This window comes from Symphodus melops (genome assembly GCF_947650265.1).
Source record: "Symphodus melops genome assembly, chromosome: 17".
In the NCBI taxonomy this organism is placed as follows: Eukaryota; Metazoa; Chordata; class Actinopteri; order Labriformes; family Labridae; genus Symphodus; species Symphodus melops.
In genome coordinates, this window is record NC_136707.1 from 452,276 (window position 1) to 468,956 (window position 16,681).

The following is a 16,681-nucleotide window of genomic DNA, read 5'->3' on the forward strand; positions in this document are numbered from 1 at the left end:
CGCACAAGCTGTTCGTGTGAACCACCTCTGCACACACAAGTTCATCTAAGTTCCCTCGCACAGTTTTTACCTCTTTGAAAGACTGTGGGAGAGACACACTTTGCCCAGTTAAACCAGTCCAATGCACGTCAGATGTAAGACTGTTACACACACACACCTTCCCCGTCAAAGGTGACAAACCGTGACACGGCGGCCACCTGTCAATCAGCTCAGCTACACGCCTTATTGTGAATAACTCTGATCCTTCATCCAATCAAAACTGCTGAGTCATCCAAACATTCCCCCCGTACAGTGTGTGTGGATGGAGACATGAGCTAATCACACCTATTTGGTTTTTTGAAGCAGGCTGTAAACATGTTCATGTCTGCTGTAAAAACAGGCTGTTTGAATGGGTGTGTATGTGACTTCCTGTGCTGCTGCAGCCAGCCTCTAGTGGACACTCCAGGAACTGCAGCCAGCCTCTAGTGGACACTCCAGGTACTGCAGCCAGCCTCTAGTGGACACTCCAGGTACTGCAGCCAGCCTCTAGTGGACACTCCAGGAACTGCAGCCCGCCTCTAGTGGACACTCCAGGTACTGCAGCCAGCCTCTAGTGGACACTCCAGGAACTGCAGCCCGCCTCTAGTGGACACTCCAGATACTGCAGGACACTTCCTCCTCTGTTTCCTTTCTCAACACCTGAGGTTGCCACTTTGAGTGTCATCCCTTTTGGAGTCGGCCTCAGGTGTCCGCAGGAGGAGCTGCAGTTTTGGAAACGTGCACGTGGCTTCTCCGAGGTCACGGCCTGATAAAAATCAAACTTTCGCCGACATTTTTCTGACACATCAGCAGTCTGCATCTGCCAATGGTGTTCTTCAGAGTCAGCGACAGCAGAAGAGAGATAACGATGAAACGGCTCCACGTTGGGCTCCGGGGGAGCAGATGAAACTTTGTGACTCGTGTGATAATGACCCCGTCATGGCGGCTCTGAGCTGCTGCCATCCGTCACAAGTACAGTAGCTGAGTGCATGTTTGAGCGTCTATGGATGAGCAATAATCACCTCTGGGTTTGGCGCTCGGCTCCGTTGTGTTCTGGCCTCCTCTTCTGTCGTTATTTGATGTTATTTTTGGAGCGATTTTGCATTTTCTCTTTCCAAAGTCAGGTACCTTTTAATATCTCTGCTGCAAAGATGATTTCTCCAACGGCCAACACAGACTTCTACTTTGTGTCTAAATTAAGGATGGTGCATCGCTACAAAGGCAACCTGAAGACGTATTTCTTTCTGTACGTGTGGCCTATATTTCATGGTCTTTGATGTGAGGGACCATCTTATATACAAGGCACGGCCCTTTGAACATTAATGTGCTAATAAAGTTATCACAACACAAACAAAAGAGACAGAGAGAGAGAGAGGGTGTGTTTCTTCAGGAGTGCTGCAGCTCGCATGATTAGATCAGTGTTTCTGCATCGTGGCCCGTGATGCTTTCAGTCCCGTTATGCCTGTAAATGGAGAAGTGCTTTGACTGTGACGCTCTTTTCTGCAAAGAAGGACATGTCAGCAACCAACAGATGAAAAAGACAACGGAGGCCATCTGGTCGCATGAGTCGGATCGACTGTTTGCTCTGTGAGAGGAGAAAAACAACGACACTCCTTCAGCGAGAAGGAGAAGGACGCAGTGCGAGTTTAACACCGGCCTGCTCAGGCTGCATCCTTTCAGAGTAAAACCACCTGAATCCAGAGCACGGCGTGGGATGGGACCAGTAAACACATGCGTCCCCCAAAGACGAAGACTGAAACCTATTTCCAAACAGCCTGCAAAGACAAAAAGCTGTTTTCACACATGCTCGGGATCATCTACTGACCTGTTCACACACACACACACACACACACACCTCACAGCGGGAGAACATACCTGTAAGACGGGGTTTCCTACACATACATTCAGGAGTTTTCTGCAGGTGGGGAAGCTTTGAACGTCTCCTGATCTTGTCCTGATAGATAGATACTTTATTGATCCCGAGGGAAATTCAGGACTGGATGTGCGGCCACTCACGTCGGCGCACAGGTGAGAAGTCCTGTACGTGTACGGGCACTGATGGCCTCGCGGTAAGGTCACGTCCTATGTCTGAAGACTTTCGGAGCCGGTTCAAGTGTGACCTGTGGTTCCTGCACTCTCTCTCTCCCCCTGCTCTTCCACTCTATCCACTGTCCTATCAAATAAAGACGTGTCCATTCAATCTGTCCCTGATGGTCTTGTTTACATTTATAGATGATATCGAGTTTTTATCTGTGTTAAATTATCACATGATCTGTGTATTTCCAACTTTGTCGACGGCAAAGTGAAAGTTTCTTCTGACTCATGATCTGTGCATCTGCCCCGCTCTTTTACCCATAATGCTTTTCACCTGGGAGACGTTATCAAGGAGAAGCCTACTGGACAAAGAGAGGACCCCCCCCCCCAAAGGAGGAAATCAATGCCCCCTTCATGTATTTTTACAACGCTGACAAAAACACGTTGGACAAAGTTAAACAAGACGAGCGGCTGCGTCAGAACCGAATGGATTTAAAGCGGCGCTGTGATCTGAAGAAGTTTGAGCGCAGAGGAGAAACAGACGGGGCTGAGTGGGCGAGTTCTGGCTTCCACCGGGTCCCAGATTACGCAGGCCTCATCTGAGCTGGCAATAACACATTCCTTGTCGATGCCTTTAATCTTAATGCAGTTGGCAAAGGGCTTTCTGCTTTCTCATGGATTCCAGGAGCTCGAGAGTCCAGGGCAGGATCTCCCACACACACACACACACACACACACACACACACACACACACCTGGAGGGAGAATAGACAGGCATCGGCTTAACAGCACACATGAGGAAACTGACACAGCTCTCCCTCCAGAGACTGTTGGAGCCCCGGCCACAGAGCTATTTCTACTCATGGCCTACTTCATCCACAACCAGGCCGACTTTCTCTGTATCTCAACTCTTATCAGCTCCACACAGAAGCTAAAACAAACACACACATGCAGCAGGAAAACTAGCTCAAAATGAGAAGTGCAGCAGGAATACATTTTACTCCTGTCTCCTGAGCCTGAAGTCCAATCATGAATATTAATTTTATTCATTTAAATTCCCTGCTGGCCTTATCTTCCCTCCCCTCTCCCCCGTTATTCTGCTGCTATCTCAGGTGGCGGCAACAGCTGTCAATCCCAAGCTGTGCGCCATGCGAACAGGAAGCGTCCTCTGTTTGCCGCCTGCAGTAAACACATGAATTTTCTATCATTCTCGGCCTCTTAAAGACAGCGCTGACTCTGTGTGTGTGCGTACGAATAAACAGAGATTGTTTCGAGGAAGGGGTCGTGGTTATGATTCAGCGTCTGCACACTGAAAGAAACAGAGGAGGATGGACTTCATAAAGGTCTACGATGGTGACGCAGGAGACCTACTGTCTTTATGAGAAGATTTGATGATAACTAAGAAAACTACGTTGGCATCATCTTGGTAAAGACATTTATGTTTTAAACATTCTGCGAGTGACAAGTCCATAGAAACAGGAACATCCACCTGAATTATGGTTTATAACAAAAGAAAAAACCTTACACAAATAAATATGAGATGTAAATGCACAAAAAAATATACTGTCTTTAATTGTGACAGTGTACGACCTTGCAATAAATTGTAAGGCCAAGATCCACTACTACTGTTTTAAACACAACTACACTGATCACAGATGGTGCATTCTTGAGATCTGACAATAAGTGCTGCAACAATTTGTAACTTCAATAAAGTGACCTTTTTAAAGACAACATAAAACCCTTAACATCAATATTAACCTTTGTGTTTTATAAGCTGACTGATAAAAACGCTCAGACATCATGCTGCAACTTTAATGACTTGTGCTATAGCTCCCTCTGCTGGTAAATTCCAATCATGAAAGTCACATTTTTAAACTCCTGCACATCAGGTTACTACTGCACCTTTTTTTTGCAGCTTGAGTTACTTTAAGTTTTAAACAGAAGTTGTGATTGAGTAATACATTTCTGATACTCACAGCTGTGAAGACCCTACCAACAGGCCTCCAGGTTGGAGGCTCTTCATCGGGATCAATCTGGACCTGGACCTGGTGCATCCTGTCTACAATGATTTGCTGATTCCCCTCAGGTTCACAGAGGCCCCAGGTTTGAAGACTCTCTGGTTCTAGCTGGATCTGGTCTGCTGGAAGAATCCTTCGCCTGTTTTCTTCTGTTCTGTTTCACACATACACATTCAAACATGCTCATACCACTTTTGGAACAAACAAACAAAAATATTCAGTTTTTTGTAAAGAAATCTTTTAAAAATGATATATTCTATCTTCTTTATTATTCACATTTTAATGTCCAAGTACATTAAAATTAATTCCATGTCTTTGTAAGTACCTTTTTACCTATTAGATGAATTTGTCTTGGTGTATTGGTGCGAAAGAAAAAAACATTGCTAAAATAACTACTAATAAGTACTTAAATAAAATAAAATATGAGAAACAATTACCTATATATTAAATAGAATCTTTAAAAAAAAGTTATGAAGATGCTAACTGATAGTTTGGTTTTGTTAGCAGGCTAGCTTTATAAAAAGCTAACATGAATTGTGCTCATCGGTAATGACGTCATGGTAACGCATCACGATGACCGTTGAGATTTAAATTAGTGCGTTTGAGGCGTTACGGTCATTGTAAGTTCGGTTTGAAAATAGACTACTGCTTAAAGAGTAGTTTCACATACTGTGTTATTTTTGAGATGTGACGCACTGACTAAAAGAGCTCATTTTAATGTGTATGTTAAACCCCGGGTTACCTTAGTCAGGGACAAAGACGACGATCACACGTAACGGACGTGACATGGAGGACGGTAATCAAGCAGTCTGGCTACAGTTAGCTCAGAGAGTTAGCATGATGAGTAGAGCTTGTTCTGTTTCCTCAGTTTCGGTTAATGTTATCTACATTTATGCAGCTACGAGGAAAATGTTTTTCAAATTATCAATAACAGTTACAGAGGCAGGGCACAAAATATAATTAAATAATAAAAATAATTTACTGTTAGAACATTTAAATAAACTTAGGTCAAACAAACCCTAACACTACATTTTCAGGTACAAGTGAACATTCAGAGTTGACAAGTTTGCAAATAAGTGCAGAAATCTTGTCTGTCATGGTCGATTGTTTACTTGTTAATTGTTTCCTGTTTTATTTTGTGTTTCGAGAGGCTTCCATGTTTTACTTTGTGTCGTCTCCTGTGTGCTGGTTGCCCTCATTGTGTTCACCTGTTTCATTAGTCTCACCTGTGTCTGTTCAGTCTCAGTGTGGCAGTTCATTGTAGTTTGTACCTGTTGAAGGTTTAGTTGTCAGTCAGTAGTTTCAGTGTTCCCTGAGTTTTACCTTTTTGGATTTTCTGTTGCATTTTGAAGAAGCCTGGTTTCTGCCTTTTTAGTTTAAAGAAATAATTCTTTTGTTCCTGCTTTTGGGTCCTTCTCTCTGTTTTTTGTCTCACCCTGACATGCAGTGTGGACATGTCCAAAATAAGTGATTTCAAGGCAGGGTTTCATTGTTGACAGGAAGCATCAAGATCATGGTTGTTATTGATCCCTTTGAGGGAGTAACGGGTTCGACTAACATCAGTACCAGAAGGTTCCAGTGATGGTAAGGACTGTTCAGATACTACAGAGTTTATAAAGAGTGTTAAAGCACCACAGGGGATCCCACACATGGAACAGGAGAGCAAGCTGGTTTATATTACAACACTTGGCGTGACTGACGTTATTCGCACGCAAACCTGAGCAGTCCATTGACCCTTTAACTTCCTGCATAAAAATGACCTCCATGTTTCCCCATCGGAAGTGTTTTAACATGAATACAAGCTCAGGCTGAATCTTTTGATTGATCATTTCTTTGCAGGTTGGTGTTGTGTTCTCCTCCAGTCCAAACAGGACAAGAAGACTTCACATGGTGAGTTTACATTTATATTTAAAGGCATGTGGGGAGAACAGACCTGAAAGAGTTGTAATGAAAGCATAATCTAGATCCATTTCTCCCACATCGATCCGCTACGAGAACAACACAAATAATGTCGATTTTGAAACTTAGCGAAGCTCAGAACTTCTTTTGACATTTAGGAGGAAACACTCGAGTTCTTTAAGTTTAGAGGATGGCACAAAAGCAAAATAAAATGGCATCTGTTTAAAGGACGTTTAATTTGATAAGTCAGCTGTGATGGATTTTAAACAGCGAACAGACTGTCTTTGAGTCTTTTGTGTGTCTCATGATGTGTGGTGAATCAGCGCCCCCTGACTCTTAGACAAAAGTGAGGTTCACACTAGAGCAGGCGCTGTTCACAGCCGCTCTTTATGGTGGTCACATTCAGCTGGACGGACCACCCAGCGGACACTCATTCATGAGCGTGCACCCTCAACTTCACCGTGATGACAAACGAGGAAAAAGTAGTCATAACTCTCTCTGAGACATAAATGACCGGTGGCACCTCTGCTGAAAGAGGCTTCAGTTTCTCCGTGCAGCTGACCTCCAGGGTGGCGTCCCTGCAGGGTGAGTTATGGCACACATGAAAGACACTAAACTGAATTCAAAATGCCTTCAAAGCTCGTTGCATGTTACGTTAATGTGTGAGTAGGAAGCATGACCAAAAAACACAGCGTCCCTTTATCCACATCAATCGTAAAAGTAGACCCTATTGTTCACACGTGTGCATGCATACCTCTCCCGACCTGCAGGGGGCAGTATTAAGCAGAGAATGAGGGCAGAGTTAAACGAGGAGAACAAACCACAGAGGTGACCAGGATTTGGCACGGCTCGGCTCTAATTACAAATGACATCATGCAAATGATGGTCATCAGCGCTGCGTGTTGTCACAGCGAGTCCAACACGGGTTTTTTTTTTATGTCTCGATTGCAGCCGTATGATTTAGTCCCATTCATCAAAACTTCGTGTTTGAGTGAAAGTACAACAATATATCTCAGAGTCAACATCACGTAACCCCAGTCTTATTATTATAATTACAATAACTTTAATTATAGAGCCCACAGAACAGACAACAACAGGAGACATCTTGAGATCATAATCGTCTTCACACGAGGAGTGAAATGTGTTTTTGTTTATTTTTAGGTACTTTTTAAAAAAAAAATCCTTTATGGCACTTTTACTTTGTGCTGAAATAAAACTTCAACTCAGTCAAACAATGTAAAGAGTGTTATAATTCAGTTTAAGTCCTGGAGAACTCGTCACAGGAAGTCTCAACACACACCTCTTCCTCTCTTTAGAGAAGAAAAGAGAAGGCTAACAGACACCGTGTGAGGTCTGTGCACGCCACGCAGAAATAATATTCTTCACGCTTCACGGCTCTAAGCTTTCCCCTCTCCAATTAAACGCCAGTTTCAAAAACTGTTTGATTAACAGCGGACACACCGTGTTTGAGCGTTTAGGCCTCCGGGTGATGTGCAGCGGTGCTTTAATGAGAGCGATGTCTCTGATTGGCTCAGCTGGTTTTAGCGCAAAGCTAATTGGATAAGCCTCTAATCTTCACTGCTGGATCCTAGGTGAAGGATTACGCTGATGCACACAAGCAGAACTGTTGAATTGAACCACCAAACAGCCTTCACCGGTCAGCTTCCTTTTGGAGGCGTTTAATTAACGAGTGTCCATGATTTAAAATAATCATACTGCAGACATGTTTGCATTTCTCTCCGCTCATACACACGGAGAAATGTGCAGCAGAGGAATGTGGTCGGAGTTCTTTCCTTCTGATCCAGATTTGATTCAGAACCCGACCCGACCTGAGCCCGTGCACGATCCCTCTGGGAGCTGTGTGAAGTTTGAAACCAAGATTCTGGCTTGTTTGAGTGACAGGAATCTGTTCAGTAGGTGTCGTAAGGAAACAGTGGATTTATTAGGATTAAAAACAAATCTCTGTCAGGGTGAGTGTGTTGAACTCTGTGTGTGCACGTCATGTTTGACTCTGCTTCCACTCTCTTCTGTTTCTGAATTCAATCCGACCCGGGCCTGATTGGGGGGGGGGGGGGGGGGGGGGGGTTCTGGCCCAATCTGGCTGGGTTGGGCCGGCCCTGGGCTTGGGCAGAGAATCTTACCTTTAATTTAATATTTGTGTTTTTTTGCTCTGCAGCCACTAACGTTTCTGTAATCACATTAAAGCTTCATCCAATCAAAGACAACATAATGATGTCAGGAGCAGCGTTACAGATTTACACAAAGATTTCACTTTCAGCATCAAGACCTTAAAGTATCACCTTAAGTAGCTTCAACCTCATTTAAAAAAAAAAAGATCTGTGCGACCCGCTTTGGGGTCCCGACCCAGCAGAACCTCTGCAGCAGGACATGAAGCTGCATGCTCTCATATCAGCTCACGTGATGCAGCAGCAGAGCAAAGAGGAACACAAACTCCCTCGTTTGACTCTCATTGGCTGAGCTCCACGCCATCACTGACGAAACACAGAGATGTTTCTGCAGTTAATTACAAGCATGTAAAACATCCCGAACTGTGTGTGTGTGTGTGTGTGTGTGTGTGTGTGTGTGTGGGGGGGGGGGGGGGGGGGGTGATTACATGCTTCAACTCTCCAAATTTGTGAACGCCACAACTGCATTTAAAATTCAGCAGGAACAAATGTCTTTGTGCTTTTGATATTTAGAAATGTGAAGAACACTCTGATTTACAAATATGGGACAAAGACTTGAAGGCCTCACGCCGGGGTCAGACTCCAGCATGATTTAATCCTGAAGCGACACACACAGGGATTCTAGACCTGTCGCCCCCGGACTGTGTCATAATGACCAAATATCCCGGCCACAGCTGTGGACGCTTCACGACCTCCCAGCAGAACGTCGAGCACGTTCACTTTAGTTTTCTGCCGTCTACCATGTGACCCGTCACAGCAGAATTTACGAGCGTGAACGGGCGGATGATGATGAAGTGGAGTTTGTCACTTTCTTGCAACAGTTTCCAGTTTTCTTTCTGGACGTTGTGGAGCCCCGCCTCTCTTGCTTCTCGTCGGTCGCGATGGTTAGTTAAGTACCAGGATGGAGTTTGTTGTTTCTATCCAGCTAATTTTGTGTGTGTGTGTGTGTGTGTGTGTGTGTGTGTGTGTGTGTGTGTGTGTGTGTGTGTGTGTGTGTGTGTGTGTGTGTGTGTGTGTGTGTGTGTGTGTGTGTGTGTGTGTGTGTGTGTGTGTGTGTGTGTGTGTGTGTGTGTGTGTGTGTGTGTGGCAGAGGTCTTCACATTAATGAATAATAGAAGAATGTATTGTCGAGGCCGCTCGCACAGCCAGAACAAGAACGCTCGATGTGAGTCCAAACTAATCAGCGCCTGGTTGGCCGGGCCCACCGCCGGCGTAATTACAATCTGCTATCTGGCTCCTATAAGGCGCAGTGATGACATGATTAGTGTTTTCCTGCTCATCCAGCCGGCCGTGTGAGTGCGGATGATGACAGCTGTATGTGGTTGGGAGACTTCCCCAGCGCCTTTAAACACAACAGCACCTACCGCAGTCGACGCTTCTCATCTGTCCGACACCGCCGCCTTATCAAGCTCAGTCCACAGCCAGAAGGTCACATGACTTCTTTTCTTTTTTTCTGGGCAAATTTAGAGAAATGTCTTTGTTGGTGTGGAGTGATGAGAGGAGCGTGATAGCAGGTTATCTTCAACACACGCTGTTTAACTTTCATTTAACAGAAGGCAGACAGGATCACGCTCTCTCAGTTTACCTTTTACAGGCTGCGAGTGAAACACCAGATAAAGCTTTTAATGATTATAAACATGTGAAACTCTCCAATAAGTCAAAAAGGTTCCTCCACAAAACCACCGCTAGAAATGTAGTCTTTGTTTGCTCTCTGTTTTATCTCTTAAAAAGGAGCCTTTCTTGTAACTCTGACACAGATTTCCGGATGTGCAACCGGATCCTTGTCCCTGACACCTGCAGAAATATGAACGGGACCTTTGCACTCCATTTAAGAAGAACGGCGGATTCTGTCATCAGAGTAAATCGTCTCCGTGGACGAAGGCTGGTCGTCTCCTCTGTCTGTACAGGGATGTGGAGCAGGGTGCTGGTGGGGGTCTTTGGAAGCGGGGGAGGTGTGTGTGTGTGTGTGTGTGTGTGTAGAGAATGAGTGATGTTCGATCCAAACGGCGTGCACAATGAAGTCTGGAGGAAATGGTTTTGGTCTGAGCTGTGTGGAAAGAGGCTGTTAACGGTGCGCTCCAATAATATTTCCATTAACGACTTCTCATTAAACTCTGTTTTCAGCTGCTAAAAGAAGCCGTGAGCTCCCTGCCTTACACCCGCTCCACTTCCACGTTATACAAAAGATTAGAGCGTTTATGATGCATCGACCTCTCCATCACGTAACTCTTACTTTTTTTCTGACAAGTGGATGAAATGTCTTTAAAGTGGTTTTACAGTGTCGGTGCATCGGTGAGGTTTTCCATCCCAGGCCAGATTTTGAGCTTGTTATTTTTAAACTCCAGAGGTTGCACTGATCCATAAATCACCTGACCCACGGTGTGTGAACGCCCCAGCTCGGGCCTGCACGTCCGACGCTGGATTTATGATCAGCGGGGTGAAGCAGCGAGCTCCCAGCACGGCCTCCTCCGGGCTCGCCGGCGCTCTCCTGTGCACTTGTGTACATATTTAGAAAAAAAAGAGCGGGGTGGCTGAGTGCTGTTCTGCGGCGGGTCAGACCACCTCAGCTATCTGCTGTGATGCTGCTGAACTTCTCCAGCTGCTCAGTGAGATCAGAGCGCACGGCCAGCTCGGGAAGAGTTGACATTAATAGTCATAACTCTGAAGCACGCAGATAACTGAGATCTGACGGAGGGCCGGGCGGCGGCGGCGGCGGTGGGAGCCGTGCTGTAGACTCCTTTTTTTTTTTCCCGTTTTGCATTCATCGTGTGGAGCGATGTGCTTTCAACAAAGCTTGGCAAAGAGGTAAAAGGCAATAAAAGGCGATTGCAGTGAACATGCATCTCTTGCCAAGTGTGAGGAAAAAAGATATTCCCTGCACTGAGCGTCTGGCAGCACCGCTCCGGGCGGTGATGTCATCTCCAGGTCCACAGTTTCTGTTTGCTTCACCTCCATTAGAAGTGAAGGTCCAACGGTCCACAGTCACTTGCGGTTTCTCCGCTGAGACACATTTTCCCTCGTTTGGTGTCCAGTAAAGACCGTACAAGGATTTCAAGCTGATTTAAAGAATAGTTATTCTGTCTGTCTTTTTTATACTACATACTCAAACTTAACGTGGGCAAAATTTCCAATCAGGAGGTAAATAAATGTTGGAGTAATCTCAGGGTGAGTCTGCAGAGGGCGCCAAACGGGTCGTTCTGCAAATCACGCCACAGTTCCCCCGAAAAATCGAGAATTTCACCAGACGGCTTCTCGCCTCGACGTGAGCCGGTGAAACTTCTCTCTCCTCCTCACCTGGCAGCCCTGCAGCGTTCGGCCTGTGGAAGGCTTCCAGAGAGAGGGCCAATCAGAGGAGAGTGGGCATTGTTGTAGCTTAGCATGATGTCGACGATGGATTTCATTCATCCTCAGTTTATTTGCTTTGTTTTCACACTCCTTCGACGTTTAAAGGAATCTTACTGTGGCGGACTTAAACCTGCTGAACGTGCGGTTTCCTGTGTTCAAACCGCTTTTCATGAAGCGAATGAAACAACATTAAATGAAAGTCGTGTTTGTGATGCACAGAATTCAGGACTCACTCTGAGTTTAAAGGAAAACAATGTGGAGGCTTTCAGACAGATTAAATCTGGCTCTGCAATCAGTGCACTTCTCTGCCTTTGTGTCATGTTACTCCTCGTGTCAAAGCGAGTTCTCCCCGCGCTGTCAGAAAGAATTTGTCCTCTGCCGCGCCTGTGTAGTGTGTGTGCAAGAGGATGTATGTTTCCTGTCAATGAAGAGCGCTCGTCTTATTTCCTGTGTGGATGTTTCAACATTTTCTGCACAAACATTTTCATTGGCTCCAGAGCTGATTTTCTCCACATCGAGCTGCTGCTGTGTTTCCTCAGCTGGTGGATAACCTCCACTCCTCTCCCATCTCTCCCTCTGCCATCCATTTCCTCCTCTCGGCTTCTTACTCGCCCATCTCTCAGCACCTGCCGGGCCGGGCCGGTCAACACGGCGTTACAGTGAGCTAAACGTCACGGACTGAGAGGAAGAACATGTTCTCGTGTGTTCAGCTCCTGGAGAGAGTCGAGCGTTTGGATCGAACGTCAGGTGCTTTCCTACAAACCACAAACAGGACCAGCTCTGTGTTCATGTAGAAATCAAACATTGAAGGGATGTTCCCAGCTGACTCCTTACCTGCAAAATCTCAACCGACGAGTCTAAAGGTAAGACGACAGTCAGAATGGAGCACAGCTGGCGGCGCAGTGGTCAGTGCGTGCGTCCTCCACGTATGGAGGCCACAGTCCTCTACTGGGGCGGGTTTGATTCCAGCCTGTGGCTTCTTTCCTGCATGTCTCTCTCTCTCTCTCTCTCTCTCTCTCTGTCTCTCTCTCTCTCGCTGTCTCGATCTCTGTCTCTCTCTCTCTCTGTCTCTCTCTGTCTCTCTCTCTCTCTCTCTCTCTCGCCGTCTCGATCTGTCTCTCTTTCTCTCTCTCTGTCTCTCTCTCTCTCTCTCCCTCTCTCTCTGTCTCTCTCTCTCTGTCTCTCTCTCTCTCCCTCTCTCTCTGTCTCTCTCTCTCTGTCTCTCTCTCTCCCTCTCTCTCTGTCTCTCTCTGTCTCTCTCTGTCTCTCTCTCTCTCGCCGTCTCGATCTGTCTCTCTTTCTCTCTCTCTGTCTCTCTCTCTCTCTCTCCCTCTCTCTCTGTCTCTCTCTCTCTGTCTCTCTCTCTCTCCCTCTCTCTCTGTCTCTCTCTCTCTGTCTCTCTCTCTCCCTCTCTCTCTGTCTCTCTCTCTCTGTCTCTCTCTCTCTCTCTCTCTCGCCGTCTCGATCTCTGTCCCTCTCTCCCTCTCTGTCTCTGTCTCTCTCTCCCTCTCTGTCTCTGTCTCTCTCTCTCTCTCTCTCTCGCTCTCTTATTTCCGTCTCTCTCCACTGTCCTATCTTTCTGAAAATAAAACCTCCCTGCGTGGTTAACACACCCACAACCCTGTCGACCCGCGCGGCTCCGACATGGAGCTGTCCGTTCACTGTGCTCGTTCACATCGGATCTCGACAGAGCGGCGAGAGCAGAAGTTTGAAGAAAGTTTTCTCTGTAGCATCAAAGCACGGCCCACCTTCGTGACCTCGCCCTGTAAACCCCTCGTTTAGTCCGAGTACGTGGCAGGTTGGAGGAGAAGAAGAAGCCACGGTGTGTGAGACTTTGAAGTTTCCTGCGAGCTCTGGAAACAAGGGGAGGGAATCACCTGCCATAAAGACGCAGACGTAAGCGCTGAGCTATTTGTTCTTGTGCCTGGGTGGTTACGGGTCCCCGGGGAGGGTTGGCCCGGGCCCCTTGTGAGATCACATCAGCGTGGTGGATCAGGCAGGAGTCCACCCGGAGGTGGAACTAATGGCGCCATGTGTGCGCGCAGACACTTCTAAGAGCCAGATGCCGAGAAGAGAGATGTCCGTGGAGCTTTTCCAACCCGCTCCCCTGGAGAGAAGAGAGAGGAGGCTTCACACGCACGCCGGACACTGAAGCACACGGCCAGGAATGCTTCCCCTTTACACACACAAGCGTGCGTGTAGTATGTTGAGTCTACTCGGACGTTGTTTCCACCGACGCTGCACGCGAGCTGAGAGTCTGATAAAAGGGATCCAGAGGTCACGAACACGCTCGGGTACCTGGAGCCTCGTTCTTGATGACGTCTTTGTGTTTGTGATCTGACGTCTCATTCAGAGCGGTTAATGATTACCAGCTCCAGCCCCCCCCCCCCCCCTCCAGGTCTGGACTCTGTTTTGACTTCATCTCCTCCTCCAGCAGATCGAAGAGTCATTGGATCATCTGTTGTCGTGATAAGGATCTGAAGATTAGACACAGACCTGGAGCGCTGCATCGGTTCAACATCAGAACCAATCAATCAGTGTTTGAAGTTTTATCTGGAGACACGATGACATGCAGGAAGGACTCCTCTCCTTCCTGTCGTCCACACGTCCTCGCAGCGCTCAGCTGGAGGTCGGAGCAGGGGACGCCTCAGGACCAAAGAGTCCAAACGTGTTTCACAACATATCAGAGAACCTTTCAGTGTGGACTCCCTCTTCACCAGGACTCGTCCTTTCTTTCCGTATCAGCTGTTAGAAAAGAACCATTTGAAAGGTGACAAGAAGTGAAGTGAACCAAACAATACTCAGTGTGTTTGTGTAAGCCTTTACCGAGTTGATCGTACTAATTGTGGGTAATTTGCAGGACTCATGCATGCAGACGTTGTTTACTTAGCTGCGGATGGATCCCCCCCAACTCCCCCCCCCCTCCCCCGGTGAAATGCAGCTGCATCGAGATGCACTGACACACTCTGCTAATGTGTTCGTGTCATTACAAGTTCTCTGTTTATCAGCGTTTCCCTCCGCAGACCGACGACAGCTGTGTGTGTGTGTGTGTGTGTGTGTGTGTGTGTGTGTGTGTGTGTGTGTGTGTGTGTGTGTGTGTGTGTGTGTGTGTGTGTGTGTGTGTGTGTGTGTGTGTGTGTGTGTGTGTGTGTGTGTGTGTGTGTGTGTGTGTGTGTGTGTGTGTGTGTGTGTGTGTGTGTGTGTGTGTGTCACCCTGCTGTTTTTCTCGCCATCACTTTGGACCTTTAGCTCGTGATTGTGACCGTCAGCTGACACGGTGAGATGAAACGGATCTGAGTGGTGGCGGTCTGCGGCGGCGTGCCGTGGCGCCGTGCTGGACCTCAGGTAAAGACGAAGGAGGATGTTGATGAAGCGCTGCAGGACACACGGCGAGTCATACGTACGTCGTCCGAGTTAAGATAAGTCACGTGTTCACGTCTGTCTTTGAAAACATCCTCCAGATTATGACAATAACAACGGGATCCCAAGGTCACGTGGTGAAGGTGACCTTGGGTGTGTGCAGGTGTGTGTGTATCTCCTCCTGGCGAGCGCTCTGACCCGGCTCCTCCTCCTCCTGCGACCCCGTGGATGATTGCTGTGATTGAGGCGCGTTTGATCCCCGCGCTGATGCTGAGCTTCTGATGGCCGCGCCGCTTTGATGCCACGAGGAGATTGAATCTAACCGCCCTCTGTGACACAGCCGGCCGGCCGGCGCCATCTCAACGAGGCGCTGGTATTTCCTTCTTCTCGCTTTGATCCCGACCATCGATTTTTGTTGTTTTTCTCTCATCCAGACATCCATTTTTAAAAAGTGTGAGGATGTGTTCTGACCACGACACGAGTTAGATTCTGTCGATCCGTCCGTCCCTGAAGAACCGATCGATCAAACGTTTCCTTTAATCACAACATCGTGATTTTATACGACACTTCGCACCGCTCCTTTTTAGAGGAAAAAAATTAATTCATCTTAATCTTCTTTTTGAACGATGCAAAATGTGCTGCCGACTTTACAAAAGAAAAGTTTGACATGATTAAATAAGAACTGGATCAATCAGTTCTGTTGTTCTGTGTGAAATAATGAGACGGAGCATCGTGTGAGCTGACTTTGAGAATTACAGCTTTTAAGGCTTTTTCTTGCTCTAAATCTCGTCCCGGGTCAGCGCTGTGTTTCCCCTACGGTACATTTTCTGTCTCACACTCGACCCAGATCTTTAGAGCTCCACGGACGTGCAGGAGCACAGAGGGAAAAAATGGCGGTAGAAAAAGTGATTGTGCGATGTGGGAACCCGGAGTGTTTTGGCAGCGCTCGCCTTGTTTGCTCGGTAAACCTCCGAGGCCCGTGTTTCTCCGCTCAGGGAAATGCCAGCATTGTTGGGCCCGCAGAGCCGTGGTTACGGGCCAGGCCGAGGCCCGGCCAGGCAGGTCGGGACAAACAACAAGATGAAGGTCAGCTAATATAGCAGTTAATTCCACTTCCTGGTCCCCATGACACCCAGGCAGGGTTTATTTGAAGATCCCAGACCCTGAAGTCACTCTGCACTTTGTTCAGTGCGTGAGTGCTTTCGCTGCGAGCCAACACTTCCAGATATTAATGTGCTCGTTTGAGGAGGACGGAGACAGTTTGACACGTCAATCTGTGAACGTCCACATTTTGTCCTTTTTTGTTTCTGATGACATCACTTTAGTGCTCATGAGCAACAATCCTATCCATCTTCTCCACACCTTACATCACAGCTTGATCCGAGCTGCAGGACGGACTCTGACATCAGTGTGTGTGTGTGTGTGCGTTCTGTCACTTCCAGCTCTGATACGGCCGTACACGCGAGAAGACGCCGTGACGTGACGTCCGGTTCTGTTTGACCTCACGCTTCATCAGCTGTGAGTCTGTGAAGCGAAGAGGACGGAGTTTGAATCCCGCCAACTTTAAATGAAGGAAGTCTTATTCGACTAACGTTCATAAAATAGGACATTTTCCTCCACGTCTCATAAATTGCGGGCACATGCGTTGAGCTTCTATCAGTGTTGAAAACAGGGCGCTACTGTGAGGCTGCTCAAGGACTCTCCTTGAAGCTCGGGGACCAATGAGATCCATCCACTCCTGGGCGCTCTGCATGGCAGCGTGCGTGAATAGGCATTAAAAAGAGCTCAGCTTATGAGCCGATTGTCTAACTGATCATTTAAC

The 16,681-nt window shown here is 47.1% G+C and overlaps 2 long non-coding RNA genes across 8 annotated transcripts in view; one reads left to right on the plus strand and one right to left on the minus strand.

Annotated features, from left to right (window-relative positions):
- Positions 1-2,059: 2,059 nt before the first annotated feature.
- On the minus strand, positions 2,060-4,559 carry LOC306838241. Of its 3 annotated transcripts, none has more exons than XR_013781056.1 (3): positions 4,395-4,559; positions 4,028-4,223; positions 2,060-2,186 (listed from the first exon to the last, which is right to left on the minus strand). It is a non-coding gene; the product is annotated as an uncharacterized lncRNA (long non-coding RNA). The 3 variants fall into 3 exon arrangements; XR_013781057.1 differs by having other exon boundaries at positions 2,060-2,191; XR_013781058.1 differs by lacking the exon at positions 2,060-2,186 and adding an exon at positions 2,205-3,230.
- A 1,000-nt stretch (positions 4,560-5,559) lies between these two features.
- The window catches only part of LOC306838239, a 42,913-nt gene continuing 31,791 nt past the window's right edge, over positions 5,560-16,681 (plus strand). For 4 of the 5 annotated variants that reach the window (XR_013781049.1, XR_013781050.1, XR_013781051.1 and 1 more), the window contains exons 1-2: positions 5,560-5,653; positions 5,909-5,959. This is a non-coding gene — a long non-coding RNA (uncharacterized lncRNA). Of the gene's footprint in view, positions 5,654-5,908; positions 5,960-12,122; positions 12,229-16,681 lie in introns of those variants that run through there. The other variant, XR_013781053.1, reaches the window with a different exon arrangement.